The following is a 22779-nucleotide window of genomic DNA, read 5'->3' as shown; positions in this document are numbered from 1 at the left end:
CGCTGTGGGGAGCGGATTATATGAACATATTTACCGTAAAATAATGTTATTGTAGCATCGTATCGTGAAAATTGTAGTTTTGATATCATTTTGACGTTGTTATTAAAATAATGAGTTATAATAGAGTTTGCAATACCTAATTGTCGTATTAAAGTAAGTAATAAAATTAATACTACCTATATGAGTATATTTTAATACTTTAATTAAGTACAGTTCGACATGAAAGAGTAGATGTGGTACATAATTAAAGTTTTTATAGTGTAAATATTCTAGGTAGGTACTAATTAATTATTAATTTTTAATTCTGAGTTAATTTATACTATTTTTTTTTATTAATTTCTATTGTTCCAAATGTTATTATTGTATGTTTAATAATAAAATTTACTTATATTTCTACTTTTAATTTAATTTTTATTAAGTATTAGTTTTTAGTTTTAATTTAGTTTTATTTTATAGATCATTTAGTTTATTTTTACTTATATTTCGTAATTAAATTCTAATAGCCGGGTATTACGACTGAAATTACGCATGGCCATTTAACATTCAAATTAAAATGAAATTGCTACACGACTATTTAATTAGGAATCGCCTACATTTAGTTATGTTCTTTGGGTAATTAAAATGTTTTTAGACCTAGTATGTAGACCTTTGGGACAAGTAGTCTAGAGTGCGTAGCCAACGTGCAATTAACGCTTCGTAGCAAACGAAACGCAACTGTCACTGTCACAAGAGTGATAGAGAAAGATGACTACGATACGCTACGGAGACGATTGGCACGTTGGCTACACACCAAGTTAGGCCGATCAGTACGGTTACCATCAGTTTGTCACTGACATAAACGCCGTCGAGAACGTAGTTTACTTTCTATACATCTCGCTCGCACTCGCATATAGTGCAAACGGGATGTATAGAAAGTAAATTACGTTCTCGACGGCGTTTATGTCAGTGACAAACTGATGGTAACCGTACTGGAACTTGAACTAAAGCGCGCACGATTCCGAAACAAAACTTCAATAGTTGCAAGTTACTCATACGAAGTTAGTTACGACTATTCGTTAAATAACAGTTATTCGCATATGCTTCATAAAAGCAAAACTACCGTTATTTATTACCTTGTGGTCGGATAACGCGTTATAACGTAAGTTATTAGCACCCGTTGCTAAATGGAAAGGAATAACTTAGTTGTTTATGTTTGTGTTATTAATTTTCACGATTGTGTGTGGGTGGATTTTAATGGAATTGCGCTATGTCTATTAAGGAATGAAGAACACCGGGGTTTTACATAATCACGAAAATCTTACGCAGTCATACCGGGTGTGGCCTGTAACATGAGCAAATAATTCAAACATAGATTGTACTCCTCAAACGGTGACACTTTTGTTCAACAACTTTTAAAAATTATGAAGTATAAATACTCTCTATTTTTCATACAAAATAAATATTACCTTCAATGGACGCCATCGCCACGACATAATATATCATTGTGATTGACGTTGCTTGTCACGCCTTAAACATAACAAAATTCGCAATACATTGCGTCATAGAATAGACTTTAAAGTGTATTAAAAATCAAACCACAAGTTATTTTTAAAAGTCGCTGAACAAATTTTGGTCAGTATGAGGAGTACAGCCGACAGTTAAATTTTTTGCTCCCATTACAGGTCACACCCGGTATGGCGGATATGACAATCAACTCTATTGACAGCTATTGAAGTTCAAATTTAAACAAATATTCTTTATTACATGCAGTAAGGGGCTAAACGTTACTGGTCAAAGTTGGGAAATAACAGGCTTACGTAAGGTGGTACTAGTGCTCGACATGCTAATGCCCAATAGATGACACCCTGCTGTCACCTCTATTGACAATGACTTAAGTTTCAAGATGACATGTACTGGGACCGCGTCGAGCACCAGTACCACCACCTTAGTACCTAACAACCTTCAATTCAGCAGGCAAAAATATAGATATTTCAGAAGACATCGAACATATGTAACAAATAAATTATCATGATTTTGATTTTAAGAGTCATTTTTATTTTGATGATGTATTTGATGCCGCTATAACCACAAATAATCATCATCATCATCATCATCTCAGCCATAAGACGTCCACTGCTGAACATAGGGCTCCCCCTTTTTTGGGGGGTGAATGCCATAATCGCCACGCTTGGTAGGCGGGTTGGCGATCGCAGTCGAGTACACCGCATTTGAGGGACGCTGCTGCCCGTCCACCGGTGGTCTTGGACGTGGTTTAAGGACATACCCGGGTCCTGGAGGTAGTTTGAGGACATACCCGGGTCCACACACCACAAATAATAAAGAGTAAGAAACCCTCGGTGGGCGAGTCCGACTCGCGCCCATTCCAAAAAGTTCCTTTCCGTCACATTTTTTGGGGCCAAAAAATCTGAAATCTGACCCAATTATCGAAATTACGTTCAAAACTGAAAACGACAGGAAGCAGTTTCGAAACACCAATAATAAACCTAACTAGCAAATTTCGTAACATCATCGTTCGCAACTTTTTCAATCTATTCGACGGCAACTTTTAATTGCTTCGAGAAACTGATGATGGCGTCGAAATCTTTTTATCGTATTTTTTGTCACATCGTTAAATTAGAAATTTGCTGTCGCCGGTGTTCTTCCTCGCGTTATCCCGGCATTTTGAAACGGTTCATGGCCACACCCTTGACAACTAATCCCAAGAATGGACGTAGGCGTTGGCACTAGTTTTTACGAAAGCGACAGCCATCTGACCTTCCAACCCAGAGGGGAAACTAGGTCTCATTGGGATTAGTCCGGTTTCCTCACGTCGTTTTCCTTTATCGAAAATTGACTGGTAAATATCAAATGATATTTCGTACATATTAAGATCCGAAAAACTCATTCGTACGAGCCGGGGTTTGAACCCGCGACCCCCGGATTGAAAGTCGCACGCTCTTACCGTTAGACCATCAGCGCTCCTCAACGTATCTGATATAACCACAAAACATGGACTAGATTTTACTAGTGTGTTAAGCTCTGTTTTCCTAGGATAGCGGTGCCGTCATATAGCGGCCGTCTCCATACAAAATAATACGGCTAAATATGGATGATATTTTGTATGGAGACGGCCGCTATATGATGGCACCGCTATCCTAGGAAACCAGAGCTTTAGTGCTGTGAACCAAATTTGCAAGAATTTTTTTGGGTTCCGTAGTCAGCAAGGAACCCTTACAGTTTCGCTATGTCCGTCTGTCTATCCGTCCGCGGCATTGCTCTGTGATCGTTAGTGCTAGAAAGCTGCAATTTAGAGAATGCCTTATGGCATTAAGTCCGTCATTTGTACTTATAATTTTATGTGCAATAAAGTTTAAATAAAATAAATAATAAATAATAATTTGACATGGATACATAAATCATTCATGGCGACCGTTTTGCCTCTTCTGACAGAATGATAACTACGGAACCCTAAACTAAGCATGGCCCGACATGCTCTTGGCTAACTTTTTGTCATAAATACTGGTACCACCTGGAATTCATAAAATGGGGAATAAAAAATAAATTTGGAATCGATCTCGACGGACGTTGGTGTCGGCGCATATCAAAATCGAATAAGTCTGGAATTCCAGTAATTCTGCATATCAGTTTGATGTTTATCCCATTTAGAGACTGAAATCCAGTAACGTATTGTATGGTGTTGGACGAGCTTTATATAATTCGCTGGCCCAATATTACAGGGTTTTATGTTTCACTTTTATCGAACTGAAATATGAACATTGTCATAGTGACATAAAGTCGAATTTCAACTATCTTGAAAACGTAAATAGAACCCTGTAATATTAGACCAGCGATATATCTATACATATAAATACGCTTATGTCGGTATTTAGGTCACAACAATTCTTTAGAAGTCTATTCTACGAAGCACAATATTCTGATAAGGACATTTATTTATGTGTTCATCCCGAACAATTGTTCCAGAGTTATGGATGTTATCTATGTATCAAAGTGTGTATTTATATACAGGGTGGCCAAATAATAAGTGCATCCCCATTGCCAGGGAGGTTTTGGAATTATACTGAGCAACTTTTACTATGGGACCAACCCCGACATCGCGAAAAAAAAAATTGGCTGTTTCATACATTTTGGCTGATCCATTTTCTATGGGAGCATCATTTTCTATTTAAATACTATGTTTAATAGGTTCAATCCCTACATAAAAATATAGATCCTAGTAATTTTCGTCCATTCTCCAAACTACAAAAAAAGGGATATGTTAAGATTCTAGATACATAAAATACATCATACAGTACATTATATACAATACAAATACATAAATACAACAATATGTGTATATCCTTGAGTCGCCCATAAATCGCACGCGGACATTAAGGCAAGCGACATCAATTACTTACTCCAAACACCAAAACGTCGTATCAACCATTGCATTTAGATTAACCATACGGCCTTCTGTAAATTACTTTTACTAGTATTAGTTAATGTGAGAAGGGCGTATGAGTGAACGGAGTTTTATGGAGATACGACGTTTAGAAAATGTGTGGAAGTACACACCCAATTTGAATAAGAGCGGGTTCTTTCTCTTCGCCTCCGTTGCTTATTCATGTGTTATTTGTTTCCATTGGACGATACGTTACAAGATGCGAAAGAAATGGATCGATTAAAAAGAGACGTTATTTTCCTTAATCGTTTGAGTCACTGTATAAAAACGCACCCTGTATGATATCAGCTCAATCACGTTTTAATGTTTCAAAAAAGAAATATTTTTTTAAATTCAGATATTAAAGCGAATAAAATGATCAAATATATCTGTACGTGACTCTACTCTCACGGAGGGCGATTCAAACTTACATTTTGACATCATAATGATGTCATTTTGTTATCATTCCGTGCGTTTTGCTCGCGCAAATAATATGATATTTATTTGAAACGCACGCGAGAAGGATAACTACATGATATCATATTAAGATATCAAAATGTACATTCGAATTGGCCTGAAGAAGCAGGTTCGTTTTTTTTAATTTAAGAAAGTAAAATTCAAAAAATAGAGTTTCGTTCTTAAGGAAACTTTAGTTGAAAAAGGATATATTTGTAACGCTAAATTTTAGTGCTTGAGGTGTACAAACTGTAACATTACTTTATATTTAAAGTTTTAGTTTTAAAAATATGTAAGAAGTTCCTTATTATGGTATAAAAACGTTATTTAACACTATTATTACGTTATACGCTTTAATTTACTTACCCTGCCAACTTCATCGCAATATCTTCTGGAAACTTCGCTATATTCTACAAGATTGTTCGTACAATGTGATTTAGTATACGCCTTTGACTACATCCAATAGATATCGCAAATATGAAGGAGGTAAGAAACGTGGTCAACACGCGTAGTGGGCCATTTTATTTAAAGTCGTATGCTCTTATCCTTGTAATGAAGCTAACATCGCGATTAGCCGCATTTAAATTCATCTATAAACCTAATTGTTTTGGGTATCTCTAAAACTATTATAAATCTGTAGCATTGGTGATTCGGTTTCGGTTTCGGGACCTCTGGCTTGCGCTTTCGTATTAAATCAGTATAGGAGCGGTTCTGTATGACAGATGGCTTGAATATCTAGAGAAAAAGACACCTATTCCATTGAAACAAGAAACAGAAAAGCTGACAACTGGAAGCAGATGGCATAAAACGGGACACGTTGGCGCCATCCGTATCTGAGACGAAGCAGTTTTAGTCACCACACCAACCCATCGGACTGAGTAAGTAATGTATGTTGAGCGTCGGTTGTCTTATAAACTCTATCTACTGTGAGTGATCTACGTTATATCTAGAACCTAGGTAATTAGTTGTCTTGAAGGCTAAGTAACGAAACTTATACTTTACGTGTTAACTAGGATGTGTGCATAGTTTATGACAAAACTTGTTTTGTTATACCAACTTTAGGTAACTAAGTATTAGATTGAGAGAAGAGTTGCTTAAAACAAGCAAATTTTGGGATATACTTTGAGTAGAATTATGTTTTAAACAGCCTTTCCAAGTTTTGTTTAGCCTCAATATTAATTATATATGGTATCCGACCGAAGGTTCGGTTTCGGTTTCGGTTTCGGCCAGTTTCGGCCAAAAAATCATCTTTCGGCTGTAGTTTCGGTTTCGGCCAAAAAACGGCCGAACCTTTCGGCCGGGCCGAAACTTACGAAAAAAATAAGTAGGACAACAATATTAATACCTACATATTATACTGATTCATGTATAGGTACAGAAATTAATTGGTTTATTATAAAACACAATTCCACTAATGAGGGCGCCACTGGACGGTAGACGCAGTCTTAAGAGGCTGTCAATAACTATAACGCGCACACTGTCTAATTGTTTCGGAACGAATGAGTGATTTTATCTCTATTTACTATTGGTTTGTGTTAATTCCACATGTCCTCTACTTCAGCTTAGCCTTTGGCCTCGCTGGACATTGGTTCCAACCAATGCAGACTCCAGTCTGTGCTCAACTACTTATCCTGAAGCCTGAAGCACGGCTTTGACTTCACATGAAAGTTTGCCTCACTGGGGCACTTCGGACTTTTAGGCCTAGGTTAAGATTGGTACCCGGCCTTGCGATATTGTCAACAAAAACTTTCGCGTTCGCGTTTTTTGGTTATTTTTTTGGATGACCCTGTATCTACATGTTAACTTGACTGGTGAATGAATAGAGTTAGACCAAGAAAATTCTGCAATGATTTTGATAGCATACGCAGTGCAACTAGTGCAAATGTTATTTATACGTCATAATTTCATAGAAGTTTTGACGTTTAGAATAACACTTGCACTGCGTGTGTTATCAAAATCGTTGCAGAATTATCTTGGTCTAACTCTAGTAATTTTCTTAAAAAACTGCTTAAATAACATCAATTTCAAGGATATTGGGTCTTGACAGCCCCATAATATGTGTATAAAAGAGGTTTTATGACATTTTTTCAACGATTTTAACAAGTCTACAAAAGTTTCGGTTTCGGTTTCGGCCGAAACTAGAGCCAAAGCCGAACATTCGGTTTCGGTTTCGGTTTCGGCAAAAAAACATGTTTCGGTCGGACACTAGTAAATAATAATGAATGGATTGGTTGACTGGTAGAGAATGCCTTAAGGCATTAAGTCCGCCATTTGTACCTTCATGTATTGTGCAATAAAGATTACAATAATAAAGAAATAAGTCACCACCTGCCTCGATAACGTGTGTTAGCATTGTTATGGCAGGTGTCCGAACTCTTTACAATAGCCCAGTCTCATAGTCCACCCAAACTTCAATCCATAGACCGGTATACTATTCACTTTTGCTACAATAGTCCCAATGCCTGCTGAGACCGGTTCATGGGTGTCTATTGTTGCACCTGTTCGGGTTCCAGCAGGCGTTCTACATGACATTAAAGCTCTCCAAGGGGCCTCTACGTGTTGGATCTGTGTCCCCACGCAAGCCTATCAAAAAACCGGGATTATAGGCCCGTGATATCCAAGGAGATACAAGAAATAAAATAAATAATGTTAAACCTGAAAAAATAAAAAACGATTTTTTTTATCTTTTAATATTACAATATTCACACATAACACGGTATTTTAAAAGCTGTTCGATATTAGTCTCTATGCCAATAAGTACGACGTAAAAAAAACACATTTTTTTTTACCGGTCTTTAATCTTCTGTTATCGTATCAAGAGCGACAATGGAAACGCACAGTCTTCGGAAACCAATAACATCGTTTCCTCAAAGCGGGAAAAGTTAAATATGCATTTTATTTCCCAGTAATTGAACGCTCCTGTTATCTGTATTCGTCGCTGTCTTTAACGCGTCGACGAAAACATTATTAAAAAGTTAGCCCCCCCCCCACATCTAGCGTCTTACGAGCGTCGGCGTCTATCGGCGTCTGGTGAGCGCTATGGAAAATGACATCGCTGCGCAGTTGCGCTTCAGACGACCGGTCTGGCCTAGTGGGTAGTGACCCTGCCTGCTAAGCCGATGGTCCTGGGTTCGAATCCCAGTAAGGGCATTTATTTGTGTGATGAACACTAATATTTGTTCCTGAGTCATGGGTGTTTTCTATGTATATAAGTATGTATTTATCTATATAAGTATGTATATCGTCGCCTAGCACCCATAGTACAAGCTTTGCTTAGTTTGGGGCTAGGTTGATCTGTGTAAGATGTCCACAATATTTATTTATTTATTTATTTATTTATTTAGTTGCGTCGACGCTGCGTCGACGTTGCGTCGAGCAGCGGCCATAGAATTGTAGACGCCGACGCTCGAAAGACGCCAGATCTGGGGGGGCTCTTAGGGGGAAAAAGGAATCATTAAAGTATGTTTTAGGATATAAGTATAGGAAGTTTTCTTCTTTCTGCCCTTATCCCACGTTATGTGGGGTTGGCACAAAATGTTTTTCTCTTCCAAAAATAAGTATAGGAACCAAACTAATTTGAATTATATTTTTCTCTTTATTTATTTTTCGTCTTAGGTTAGGTATTTTTATAATATGAATATAAAAGTAAAATATAAAAACACTTACTTATATTATTATGTAAACAACATTTGAAGCTGATTGAAAATTAGTCTATAATTTGAGAAATTGTGTTTCGTTTTGCCGGGCGAATGAAATATTGCATTTCTGTACGATTTTTTTAGAGTACTAGTGTAGACACTTTAGACACTATACTTCGTTTTTTTTAGCATTAGAAATTAGGTAAACAATCTTGATGTGTCTTTTAATTGAAAAACACATTTGAAAAATAAGTTACGGCAAATATGTAACAATTATGAATCTAATACGATCATTTATATTCTTCTGCTTTCATAAGTAATAGTTTTATATTTTTATAAAGCGTTTTTCAATTAAAAGACATGTCAAAATCGCTTACCTTCTTGCAAGTTCTTTCTAATGCTAAAAAAAACGAACTATAGTTTGACACATTTCAATTAATTTCGTTTCAAAATGCAACATAACATTATAATTTTGAAAACAAGTATTTGAAAATACCTAAGAAGGAAAATGTTTGGGCTAAGTAATTGAAAGATCTCACTTGCGCGATCTCCATGCCGAAAGTAAATGAAGTATGTATAGTGTATACAGGATGTCCCAGAATTCGACGTCAAGCCGTAAACGGATGATAGACCAAGTCATAACAGTTATCATAAAAATACAAAAAAAAAATCCAACTCATGTTTTTTAAAAATTATGGTCACTTTAAAAATTCACTAAAAAATCCACAACCTGTAATGATTCTTTAACTCTTGTTACTACAAATTCCATAATTTATTCAAATTTTTTTTATTATTGTGTAATCTTGAATAATTACAGGGTGTGGATTTTTTAGGGAATTTTTAAAGTGACCATAAGTTTTAAAGAACATGAGTTGGATTTTTTTTTGTATTTTTATGATAACTTTTATGACTTGGTCTATCATCCGTTTACGGCTTGACGTCGAATTCTGGGACACCCTGTATATTACATATGTGCCGGTAGAAAAAAATGTGTTACTACTACTTAAAAAACGAAGTTGCTTAAATGCTTAGATCATATTTACGAGTATACGAAAGCGGTAGGTATATTTAGTCCTGTCCGGCCCTGTTTGTATTAAATATTAAAATGGCATACGAATTAAATAATTCTGGTATGATAAAAAATGGTTTAATTGTTCTAGACCTTTTGTCTATTTATTATAAGAAAAATTAAATAAGGTATGGAAACGCCCAGTCTTTGGAAACCAATAACATCCGCCACCGTTTCCGCCGGGCGGAAAAAAGTTTGTGGACTAAAATAGGGGTCATCCATTAATTACGTCACACGAATTTCTAGGTTTTTTGACCCCTCCCCCCCTCCTTGTCACACTTGATCACATTTGGCAAACCCCTCCCCCCTAGTGTGACGTCACATTTTTTCTACAAAATCGTCAAATCGAATTAAGTAAGTACCTAAGTATTATTAATATTTCATCAAAATATTTTTGACGATATAAATATTAGTAATTTTATAACCCAAAACTGCTTAGGAAAGAAAATTAAACGAATAAAAACGATTATCGTTTTAAAAACTTGTTACTTAAATGTACAGCGAATAAAATAATTCAAATACATTTTCGGTTACTGATGAAGTTAAAGTGACGTCACAAAGTTTGTGTCTCCCCCCTCCCCCATGTCACAATATGTCACATTTTCATGACCCCCCTCCCTCCCCCTTAAACGCGTGATGTAATTAATGGATGACCCCATATGCGTATTCCTTACTCCCGTAATTTCACACTGTCATTTATTTTCGTCGAACGGGGGTGACATTTTAACGCGCTCTTCGAGGATAATCATTCTTAAAAAGTTGTTTAGTTTAGTTTAGTTTATTGATCTCTCAATACAATTTTCATAGTTAATGTAAAAGAATACATAAGCAATTACTTATCGTATAGCGATCGTCGGATACAAAATAAATAATCAAATTACAATTAAACATTAGTTATTAAATTACAATTAAACAGTATTAGTTTATTAGGGTGTAGGTAGTAGGTATCTATAATAAACTTTTGATCATGTTTCGATCTTCAATGGCAGTCGGATTGAAATATATTAGGTACACCCTTGATTTAACAGGTAATGTTTTAGTCAGTTAAACTATACACGTTCATAATTTATAAAAGTAGAACCGGCAGACTTATCGCCCTAGGGCATTCTCTACCAGTCAACCAATAGTCTTACTAAACAGAATAATATTTATTACACAGTTACAAAAGGCGGATTTAATGCCACACGGCATTATCCACCAGTCACCCTTCAAATACTGTATAGGTATGTGTAAAGGGTCTAGCCGTGTTTGTATGGGGCATCGGCCCCAGAAGCCAAATTGATTGCCGTTTTGCCAATTTATTTATTATTAGGCCAGATGTAAGATGCTATTTCACCAAAAAAATAACCCTAAAATGCTGCAGGTTTTTGAGAAAATTAAAAAAAAAGAAAATTGGTTTTGGAGATTTTGAAAATATTTTGTGTATAATCTCCTTTTTTTCCATTGCAAGATCAATATCAACGCAGCTCATATTAAAACGGAACTTTTTAATGAGCCGCGTTTCCCGCCTTTTTATTTTTTAATTTCGTGACGCGACGACAACCAAGCCGCATACAGCCAATAATAATATAGTCCATTTTAGCAATTTGTTACGTTCGAAATTCAAATTCGTATAGAGCGGCGCGGTGGTTGATATGGGACCGGGAGTTGTCCCGGTTGTGTCTGTTCATACATTACATACATACATACGGTATTTTTACCCTGTTGAGCCAAATGAATATTTTTGAAAAAAATATATGTTATAGAACATTAATTTATACATAAAATACCCAAAATTGGTGGGTGTCCCTATTTCGGAAATATAAAAAAAATTTTTTTGAAAAATTAAAAGTGAAAATTTTACTAATTATAAGGATATTTGGAACTCCATTTTTTTTTAAATAATTCATCTAGATTACTTACATAATGTGTATAAGTTACAAAAAAATCGGTTCGGTAGTTTAGATAAAAAAAATGAAAACAAATTTTCTTTTTTTTTAATTTTCTTAAAAACCTGCAGCATTTTAGGGTTATTTTTTTGGTGAAATAGCATCTTACATCTGGCCTAATAAATTGGCAAAACGGCAATCAATTTGGCTTCTGGGGCCGATGCCCCATACAAACACGGCTAGACCCTTTGATGCATATACCTATATTCTTCCTAAAAATGTTGCTTTTCCCCATAGGTCAATTCGAGTTTTAGTTATGCCATCTGTTTCCGACATGATACTGATCCGCCAGTGTTAAAACTGATGGTTGATTGAAGAGGTCACTTGATATTGGTATTATTAAATTCATATTTTAATTACAACTGCAGCGTTTTAGTGCAAATTAAAAAAATATTGAAATCACAATTTAACTCCCCGTCTGTTCATCATATGCAAATGGGGTTAGCCACTGTAGTGAAATAGCTCGACGGAGAACGCACTGGCGTCTTCCGTTCAGTACGGTTACCATCAGTTTGTCACTGACATAAACGCCGTCGAGAACGTAATTTACTTTCTATACATCTCGCTCGCACTCGCATATTAGTGCAAACGGGATGTATAGAAAGTAAATTACGTTCTCGACGGCGTTTATGTCAGTGACAAACTGATGGTAACCGTACAGATCTGCAATTGCCAAAGCGCACTAAATAGTCGCAAGCATGAGTTGTCCGAGACACATCACATAAGTATAACATTTAAGAGCCAACAGGAGTGGTCATTTCTCCATACAAACGTACTCCTCGTTTTCCTCCGTGGTTTTTGAAGCTAGAGCAATGATTTTTTCAACACAGATTAATATTGTCAATATCTGTGTCGGACGGTTTTGCTTTTTAGATATTTTTGTTTTGTAAGGCGCTAGAGCCCTTCAAAAATGGCCAAAATGGCCTAATTGACTATGCCGCAATGAAAGGCGTGGCATTCAAAACTGATATCAATTAGCCAAAAAAGCAAAACGGTCCGACACAGATAATTTCATAATCATTTAGATTTCCAAATTTGGTTACAAGCCTGGCAAAAAAGAGTAGAAATTAATAGGGGCGCCACTGTCGCTTACATGGCAACACAAATAGTACGACCTAGAGATATTGATACTTGGGCCATGGACAGATTTAATGTTCTCGTTTGTATCGACTCTTCCCAAAAGTTATGACTATTGGTTATTCGAATGCCAAATTTGCACACACCCCATATTTGACAACGTCGGAACTGATTTTGGATAATATAGGTAAGTCAAGAAAGTGGACTCCACTCTCATCAGCAGGTAGGTACTGGAAATACAAATTTTGAGTTTTTGTAATGTTCGTTTTTATTAGCATTAGAAATAAGGTAAACAATATTGATGCGTCTTTTAATTGAAAAACACATTTTAAAATAAGTAACCACAAATTATATCTAACAGTTATCAATCTAATATGATCATTTACGTAGGTCACTCAATAAATTTTGACATAAAAAAAGCTATTGAAGATATTAGTATTATTTATTTTACATTCTTTCAAAATACTCTCCATTACTCTCTATACAAAGTTCCATTCGTCTGAACCAACTTTGGAAGCATTTTTGCCAGTCTTCATCAGATAGGTCCGAAATTGCTTCTTTATATGCAGCCACGGCTTCCTCAGCACTTGCCTTCCCTGTTATTTTTTCTTTCACCACCGGATACAGAAAGAAATCGCAGGGAGCTAAGTCAGGACTGTAGGGTGGATGTGGTAAGATTTCTATCCCAGCTTTCTCAATGAACGCCTTTGTTCTGAGGGACGTATGTGAAGAGGCGTTATCGTGATGCAGCAAGATTGAACCGAAGAGCATGAAGTACTATTCTCAGGTGTTCCCGGCTACCATCAAAGCCCAGGTCTTCTTTCACTATCGGAAGCAGACTTCTTAGAGTTGGCACCTGTGTAATTGAAAAAGGTAAATTTTATTATATTATACTACATTGAATGCTATAATAGTGTAGATACATATTAATTAAGGTTGTAAGGTTTTTTCACATACCTGTTTTTTCACCGTGTAAAAAAATTGAACCTTTTGCCTAATGGCACACAGGTCGAAATTGTCCAGTTCCTTTTTTGGACGCCCCTTCCGGCGTTTTCCAGGCGTTGCAAACACAGCATTGTTAAGAGCCCTTATTCCTTAGAGCGTTCACCGATTTTGCGAAATAACACTCGATAGATGGCGTTAGCGCGAGCTCCGGCAAAGCTATGCACGTTTCAACGCAGACGAGAATAATTTTGATACTTTTCAATTTAATTTGCAAGTAAATTTATTTTAACGTTATATTGGCACTCTTTATTTTATTTTATAAGCATGGTAGTAGTCAATAGAGTGTATGTGTTGAGATAATATATAACCAACGACGAGTAAATAAAAAGCGGCCAAGTGCGAGTCGGACTCGCCCATGAAGGGTTCCGTAACAGCCAGTAACTTAATAAAATAGCGGTTTACGATTTATGACGTATTAAAAAAAACTATATACTAGATCTCGTTCAAACCAATTTTCGGTGGAAGTTTGCATGGTAATGTACATCATATATTTTTTTAGCTTTATCATTCTATTATTTTAGAAGTTACTGGAGGGGGGGGGGGGGGACACATTTTACCACTCTGGAAGTGTCTCTCGCGCAAACTATTCAGTATAGAAAAAAATGATATTAAAAACCTCAATATCATTTTTGAAGACCTATCCATAGATACCCCACACGTATGGGTTTGATAAAAAAATTTTTTTTAGTTTCAGTTCTAAGTACCCCCAGAAATTATAGATTTTTTCTATTTTTGGGTAAAAATCTTAATGCGGTTTACAGAATACATCTACTTACCAAGTTTCAACAGTATAGTTCCTATAGTTTCGGAAAAAAGTGGCTGTGACATACACGGACAGACAGACGGACAGACATGACGAATCCATAAGGGTTCCGTTTTTTGCCATTTGGCTACGGAAGCCTAAAAATGATTGTTTACCTATGTCATGGAATTATTGTGACAAATTCATCCATGAAGTCAAGTAAGTTCACCAAGGAAGTTGAATAATTAAATGTTTTAAAGAAATGATTATATTAAATAATAGTATATCAGGTATACCTGTATGCATATACAGGGTACCCAAAAATAAGTGCATTTCCGTTGCCAGGGAGGTTTAGGGATTATACTGAGCAACTTTTATTATGGGACCAACACCGAAATCGCAAAAAAAAAATTGACTGTTTCATAGATTTTGGCTAGTCCATTTTCTATGGGAGGGTAAATTTTTTTTAGGAAACATTTTCTTGCCAGCAACGGAAAAGCACTTAATTTTTGGCCACCCTGTATAATAACAATAAATTCGAGAGTACTAACAATGAAACAACTACTGAACTCTCTGAAGTTGATTTTATGTCTAAAACAGAAGTAAGTATCTCCGTTTTTATTTAGAACGAAGTTGAGTTATAGGTTTACTTGATCCTTATAGGTGGGAAGCAAATGAAGGTTTATTTGTAAGTATATAAAATAAAATAATATTAATAATGTATCAACCGCATCTAGATCGATAGTGCTCGTCAAGGCAAATCTATTGAGCCCAAACACGATGGAGTTATGATGAGTAGATTAGGAGTTCTGGTGACCAACTCCTGACTCCATCATGAGAACCTGGACTTCATCTAGATCGATGGTGCTTGTCGGGGCATATCTATTGATCCCAAACACGATGGAGTTATGATGAGTAGATTAGGACTTCTGGCGACCAACTCCTGACTCCATCTCATTAATGGAGTCAGGAATTGGTCACCAGAAGGGTCTCGTGACTCTGGCCCTCATCTAGATAGATGGTGCTCGTCAGGGCAAATCTAATGAGCCCAAGCACAATGGATGATAATGAGTAGATTAGGATTTCTGGTGACCAACTCCTGACTCCATCATGAGAACCTGGACTTCATCTAGATCGATGGTGCTCGTCGGGGCAAATCTATTGAGCCCAAACACGATGGACTTATTATGAGTAGATTAGGACTTCTGGTGTCCATCTCATGATGGAGTCAGGAGTTGGTCACCAGAAGGGTCTCATGACCCTGGACCTCATCTAGAGAAATGATGCTTGTCAGGGCAAATCTAATGAACCCAAACACGATAGAGTGATTATGAGTAGATTAGGAGTTCTGGTGACCAACTCCTGATTCCATCATGAGAACCTGGACCTCATCTAGATTCGTGGTGTTCGTCAAGGCAAATCTATGGAGCCCAAACACGATGGAGTTATGATGAGTAGATTAGGAGTTCGGTGACCAATTCCTGACTCCATCATGAGAACCTGGACATCATCCAGGTCGTCCGGGTATAATAAAAATGCAAACCCTAACCAGAATTCAAGTAACACTGAAAATCTATCACATAAGCGAGAGTCGGTTGTTAAAATTAAATATGGTGTAAAAAATGTACTCTCTTGGATCAAGATTTTCTAATCATAGTATACAACACTTCTCGGAACTTGTTTGTTTGTTTACGAAGCAACGTGCGCCTGACGATCGAGCACAGGTCCGTCCCCTAAGCGCGCTCGGCGGAGAATGAGCGCGCGGCGTCTCTGCAGCGTGATTTATAGGTCTTTTAAAAAAATATAGGTTTACGGCAAGGTAGGTCCTACAGTTATGATTTTTTTTAAATGAGTTAACATAAAGTTACAGTTTGATAAAATATTTTTTTTGTGGCAAAATATAAGTCCAATTTGCGATAAAAAAATGTAATGTAACCCTGTTTTCACCAAAAAAAATAAGAAAACTCGGAAGGTATTTTATCATTTTTTTTAAATGAAAGTTCGATTTTTCAGCATGTCAGCCCCTCGTACAAGATATGGTGAGTTGGATTGTAATCATTCATGTACCAAATGATTCTTGTTTACTGCAAAATTGAGAACCGAAACGACCCTTCTCACTGCAAATTTTTAAAAAGACTCCTAAGAAAACTCATTTATTTTAGGTTCAAAAAGAGAAAATGAAAATTTGAACGTTTTCAGCCCCTAGTTTAAGAAATGATTATTTAAATACGATATCAGTTTTTGAACAAATACTAATAGTTACGTCGTAATCTTGAATGAAAAAGGAAGCATTTTGCAAAATACGCTCGTTTGTAGGAGTAAGGACTCTTAAGGTCATCTTCTAATACAATTCTCCTTACAGTAGTTTATCTGATTGAATAAACAGATTTACCTGATTGAATAAATATAAAGAAGAGTTAATTATAATTTCTAGTTAATACAGTTATAATAGTCACATGTTTAATATAATTTACAAAACATTTACATTATAAAAGATATATATCGCAAATCGCAAGTACCAAGTTGGTTGGTTGGTTAACATATTACACATAACCTTAAAAACATAACCTTTGGGATTGATTGAATTTTCAAGAAAACAGTTATTAAAAGCTTGAAAAACACGGGGATTTTGTAAATTACGCCAGAGTTCACCATTTTTAGTATTCTAAAATCATTACAAACCTGTCATCTCAGCCGTTCTTTGGTAAACATTGTCCAGTTCCGACAACAAGGTTTTGGCTTCAAATTCTGCCAGACACCGCCTGTAAACGTTATAAATAACCTGGCGGGTGCCACTTCGGATCGTCCTGTTCATCATTTGCCACAATAACAACAGTTTACTGACGATAAATTTAAACAATACAATAAATACGAAAATAAACTAACACTGTTGACAACATAGATACTAACAACTGACATATTTAACAGTGTTGTAAGAGCAAAAAAAAATTAGTTCCATATCTACTCTTTTTTGCCAAGCTGTACGATTGGTTAAGTTTTGGAGGAGGAAACTAGATATGAGCGCCGATAGGCATTTAGCCGGCGGCGGCGCGCCGGTCAAAATCGGTCGGCGGCGGCGGCGAATCGGCGGCGTGGCCTTGAAACACCTTTGATTAATGAAAAAATAATTCAAACCGAAATTTTACCGAAAAAACATGTTTTTGCTGTAGGAAACTTATAAAATAAGTGCATTTTTTAATTTCAAGGATAATTTATTGAATAAACGTACGAAAATAGTTTTATATAGTATAAACACTCGCATAAACGGTATCGCGCTTCATCAGAGCCAGTGTTAATCTTGGTGAGGCCGTGGCCGGAAGATCTTTGCGAGGCCCTTATCTTTTGTGCTAACTAAACAGTAGCAGATTGACTGTATCATCAGGAAAACGTCTTGTCGATATTCTAAAGAGCCGAAGTGAGGAAAATCAAGCTTTTTCGTTAACCAAATCAACCCAACAAAACCGATTTATATCTAAAGGTGAGGCTCGAGGCCGAGCTCCACTTAACACCGAAGACCTGATTCCGACGCATTCCCATGCGAGCATGCGAGGCCAGAGGCTGAGCTGCTGGTATTAAGCATACAGCTTAGAATCGAACGCCAATTGTGAGCTTCGCTGACGGCCGAATGCCTGGAGCGCCGATTGTGGTGCGCTTCTGTGCAAGGCCGAAGATCAAGCTGCAAGAGAGCAGAGCTTAGAACTAGTGGTCCAGTGTAAGCAAGTCCGAATGCCGATAAAGACCGAGGCCATAATGTTAAAAACTACGAAAGCGCCTGTATCTCCATACAGGCGCTTTCGTGCGAGGCCAAAGCCCGTGCTGCAGTGGAGCTAAGATCGGACAAAAACCAATGACCAAACATTTTAAAAGCGAGGCCGAAAGTTGAGCTCCAAACAGAGCCGAAAACTTGGCGATTCAGATAGCGGCATACTTCCATGCGAGCGATGCGAGGCCAAAGATTGAGCTTCGAGAGAGGAAAGTTTGAAATTTGAACAACGGCCAAGTTTAAATGAGAGCCGTTTCCGACGCCCTTCCTTTGGACGCGAAAACGCTTAATATCTGATATTAACCGCTTTTTATACATTTTAAAAACATTCAGCCATGCTTGCAATGGTTAATTTCGCGGCGAATGACGGATTACCTAACCAGCTGGCAAAATTTGTAATTTCGTTGTCCTAAGACTAGTAGCGCGGTTACCAGACAGAAAAGTTTGAATTTACCTTCGATATTTTTGAATTATATGGACCTCCACCCACAAGATGGACGGACGAGTTAAGGCCGCCGGAAGACGCTGGATGCGGGTCGCTTCCAACCAGTACGAATGGAGGTCCAAGCGGGAGGCCTTTGTTCAGCAGTGGATGTCTTATGGCTGAGATGATGATGATATGGACCTAAACTACCTTTTAAATGTCTATAAGCTATTCAGAGTGGTGCCGTTAAAGATCTAAACTAGATAAAATCTGATTCTGAAAATAGTTAGTATCTACCAAGGTCACGCCAATGCCACGCCGATAGCGCAGCGTCGGCGGCGGCGGCGCGAAAATTTCGTCGGCGGCGGCGGCGCGCCGGCGCGGCGCTCATATCTAGAGGAAACAGAGGAGTACGAAACCTCGATTTTTGAGATTTTTACGCAGGATTTTCGCCTTGACCTTATCGCACTACTTTTAGGTGCCGCTTCCGTTAGCGAGACGGGTATATTTACCTAAAATATTTAAAACTCAGCTCCTGTTTCGTCTTAAGGCGCTACGCGCTGTTTTTGGCCGTAAACTCTTACTTTCTAGAGCATACGAGTATATCTTACTAAACCACGAATTGGCCTGCTAAATTTGCGCGTGAAAAAACATCCATAAGAGTTTCGCAGACCCACAGACATTGTTAAGTGATGGCCTACTTTTTCATAGAAAAACTCCTGTCTCTTTCCGACAGCTAGCTGTCCCTTTCTGAAGGCTAGCACTAATTGCAACGGACATTTGTTAGCGAGCGTTAAAAACCAATTAGTGGTGTAATGAATGGTTGAATGCTTGTGGTGTGGTTTTGCAAGTGTTTTCAAGCTCTTATGCTTTCTTTCAATAGAAGAACTTTATTCTCCTTTACTTTTTTCCTTTTTTTTTACTTGTAAATATTCTTTACATAGGTACAGTGGCGACCAGTGGCGTATTACGGTTGAAACATCTCCATGATTTTTTCAACGTTTGTGTACATACATATAATCACGCCTATATCCCGGAGGGGTAGGCAGAGACCACGGATTTCCACTTGCTACGATCCTGACATACCTCTTTCGCTTCCTTCACTTTCATAACATAGTTATTGATGGCTGCTCTTCGGACCTCATGGCCATTGACGCCGGTGTCCCTCAGGGGTCTGTTCTCTCCGCAACCCTTTTCCTGCTCCACATTAACGACATGCTGCAACCCAGCATTGTAGGTTATGCAGATGACAGTACGGTTGTTGAGAGATATTTGGCTAGTGCAGGGGACAGCAGGGAGGATATACGTTCACATAGAGAGGCCATGGTTGAGCGAATGAACTTGACCCTTAGTCTCGTTTCCCAGTGGGGTGATGACAATCTGGTCACGTTCAATGCCTCCAAAACGCAGACGTGTCTATTTTCCGCAAAACGGAGTCCATTCGACCTGACTCCTTCTTTCCGGGGTGCATCTGTACCTATTGCCGACAGCCTGGAACTCCTCGGCATGGACCTGAGTTCAGTCCTCAGCTTCGGCAGCTTCATTGAGTCTAAAGCACAAACTGCGGCCAGAAAGCTGGGCGTCCTAAATAAGGTGAAGCGATACTTCACACCTGGACAGCTTCTAACACTTTACAAAGCTCAAGTCCGGTCGTGTATGGAGTATTGCAGCCACCTGTGGGATGGCTCAGCTAAATACCAACTCGCCGCTTTGGACTCAGTGGAGCGCAGAGCCAGGAGGATGATTGGCGACAAGAAGCTAACGGCTAAGCTTCAGTCTTTGGCCCATCGGCGGAAAGTCGCCAGCCTGTCGGTATTCTACAGGCTGCACTTCGGGGAGTGTGCCCAAGAGCTACACGAGCTTATTCCACCGTCCCCATTCTACCATCGGACTTTTAGATGCACGGCCGGTTTCCATCCTTACATGGTAGATATTCCACCAATTCGCACGAAGCGCTTTGCTTCTACTTTCCTTATGCGCACTGCCAAGGAATGGAATTCCCTGCCGGCGTCTATATTTCCGTGTTTTTATAACCCGGCATCCTTCAAATCAAGAGTGAACAGGCACCTTCTGGGCGAGCTCGCTCCATCGTAGGCCACGTCTACGCCTCGGCTAGTCTGTGGCCATGAGTAAGCCCATTCATAATAAAAAAATAACAAATAAAAATTCCTCATACACGCTCGCTATTTTAGGGAGCTCTTGACCTGGCCTTTCTTCAGGATTTTCCCCGACCTGATCAGAGAAAGTCCGCCGAGGTCTACCCCTTCCAACTCCCACTTCTACTTCTCCCTTATACACTCTCTTTGTTAGCCTTCTTTTCACTTCTTTCTTTCGTCCTTTTTATATTCTTTATAAATGCATAAAGTCAAAAATACATAAAAATAAATACAAGTTTAATACTACGTAACAATACGCGGTTTTACCAACCTTTGGGTAGCAACAAACTACTATGGGACAACTCGATTCCTGACTAAATCAAATAAATAGGTAAATAAAAATAAATAATTATTCCTAAATAAGTTCCTGACCCACTGTGAAAGCTATATCAGGCGTGGCTCACTCCGCGATTTCGTCGCTTTGCAACAGGTAGTTACAAGTACATCCGTTCCACACCAATATTGTAAGCAGGGCGTGGCGCTGTCGCCACCTAGCGGCCATATCTGTCCTGACCGTAACAGACGCATTTTGTTAGAGAGTGAGTCTTCTCCGTATACCTAGTACTATTTATTCTGTGCCTATATCAAACGAGATATTTTCATTAAATCCTAGTCCTATTTCTCGCAGAGTAAATTATCTCACAATACTTCATTAAGTACCATTACAGACCCAATTTGCCGAAAAAACAAATCTGGCCAAAAAATGTTCTTAATTAAAATTAATTACGACCCAATTACCTCTATACCCCCAAGGGCTAAGCGGATAACCATTTGTCTGACATAGGCCATTTGTAAAAAGTACGGTAGATTTTTTAGGCACCATTTTTGGAGGCCTATTCTTAATTGGAATTGTTATTTTATCCGACACAAGTTCAACATCAGAGCGGCTACCGCGAACACCGAAATTCGCAAATTGCGGGGATCTTTCTCTTTTACTCCAATGAAGGCGTAATTAGAGTGACAGAGAAAAATCCCCGCAATTTGTGAACTTCCATTTTCGCGGTTATAGCCCAGTACCTCTAAGGTAAATTTCATTTGATAGCGTGCCGTGACGTACGCGTTTCCATTAACTACCTATGTCGTCAGGCGTGGCTCACTCCGCGACTTCGTCGCTTTGCTACAGGTAGCTGAAAGTACATCCGTTCCACCCCAATTTTGGGGACAGCGATAATCCGCGCGTGGCGCTGTCGCCACCTAGCGGCCATATCTGCGCTGATCGTAACAGACGCGTTTTGTTAAAGAGTGAGTCTTCTGTACCTAGTACTATTATTTATTCTGTGCCTGTGTCATTTTATACAGGATTTTGAGTTTCCAAAACGTTCTATTGGCGCGCTGTTCAAAATCCCATACAAAAATAGACATAACGCAAACGCGAACGTTCCTACAAAAACGTCATTTTTGACACTGACATATCTAATCCATATCGTAACTATATACTATACTACTATACTATACTAGTCGTATTATTATTATTTGACGTATCTTAAAGTTCGAATCGCGCCGTTAGTATTTTGTGTGCCATATTATGCCCCGACTCGAAGTCGTGTCAAAACAAGATAAAAACCTTATCAAATTTGTAAGACAGAAGCGGTTTCTTGTTATATAGAGACTTGAAACATTATTTAATGTAGGGTCGCGTGGGATTTCAATTTGGATACTTGTTTTCCAGTTTTTATAAAACATCATTTTGTTAATGAGATGAAGCATTTTTTATAATTATTTTTATTAAGAACTTTATGGGATAAAATTATTTAGTAATTATAATATCATTCATTCATTTCGATGTCCAGTTATACGGTTTTAAAAAAGTATGTAAGCATTAGCTTAAATAAAATAACGATTTCTTCATATAAAGGACTTCCTAAACCTTTCACAGTGCGTCAATAATAGCTATACAATCTAAATTAGAACAAGGGCCAGTTGCACCAACCGCATTTTGACAGACTGATCAACATCAGCCGGCGCGCCCCGGCGCTTTACTATGAAACTTTCCGAACAGTTTGATGCAATACCGACCCTTACCGTAAAATGGGGTGAGTAGGGTCAAAACTGAAATTCAAACCTCGATAACATTATATTCTTACATATGAAAACTGAATGGTGT

At 37.9% G+C, this 22779-nt stretch overlaps 1 protein-coding gene and 1 long non-coding RNA gene across 2 annotated transcripts in view; one reads left to right on the top strand and one right to left on the bottom strand.

The window, feature by feature from the left end:
* The window catches only part of LOC134675923 (kin of IRRE-like protein 2), a 645800-nt gene that overhangs the window by 601258 nt on the left and 21763 nt on the right, over nucleotides 1-22779 (bottom strand). The gene's annotated exons all lie outside the window — the stretch shown is intronic.
* On the top strand, nucleotides 15002-16486 carry LOC134675959 (uncharacterized). The gene is made up of 2 exons (XR_010099831.1): nucleotides 15002-15542; nucleotides 15676-16486. It is a non-coding gene; the product is annotated as an uncharacterized LOC134675959 (long non-coding RNA).

This window comes from Cydia fagiglandana, chromosome 23, assembly GCF_963556715.1.
Source record: "Cydia fagiglandana chromosome 23, ilCydFagi1.1, whole genome shotgun sequence".
In the NCBI taxonomy this organism is placed as follows: Eukaryota; Metazoa; Arthropoda; class Insecta; order Lepidoptera; family Tortricidae; genus Cydia; species Cydia fagiglandana.
Note: the sequence above shows the minus strand (reverse complement) of the source record. Positions and strands in the feature narration are given on the sequence as shown.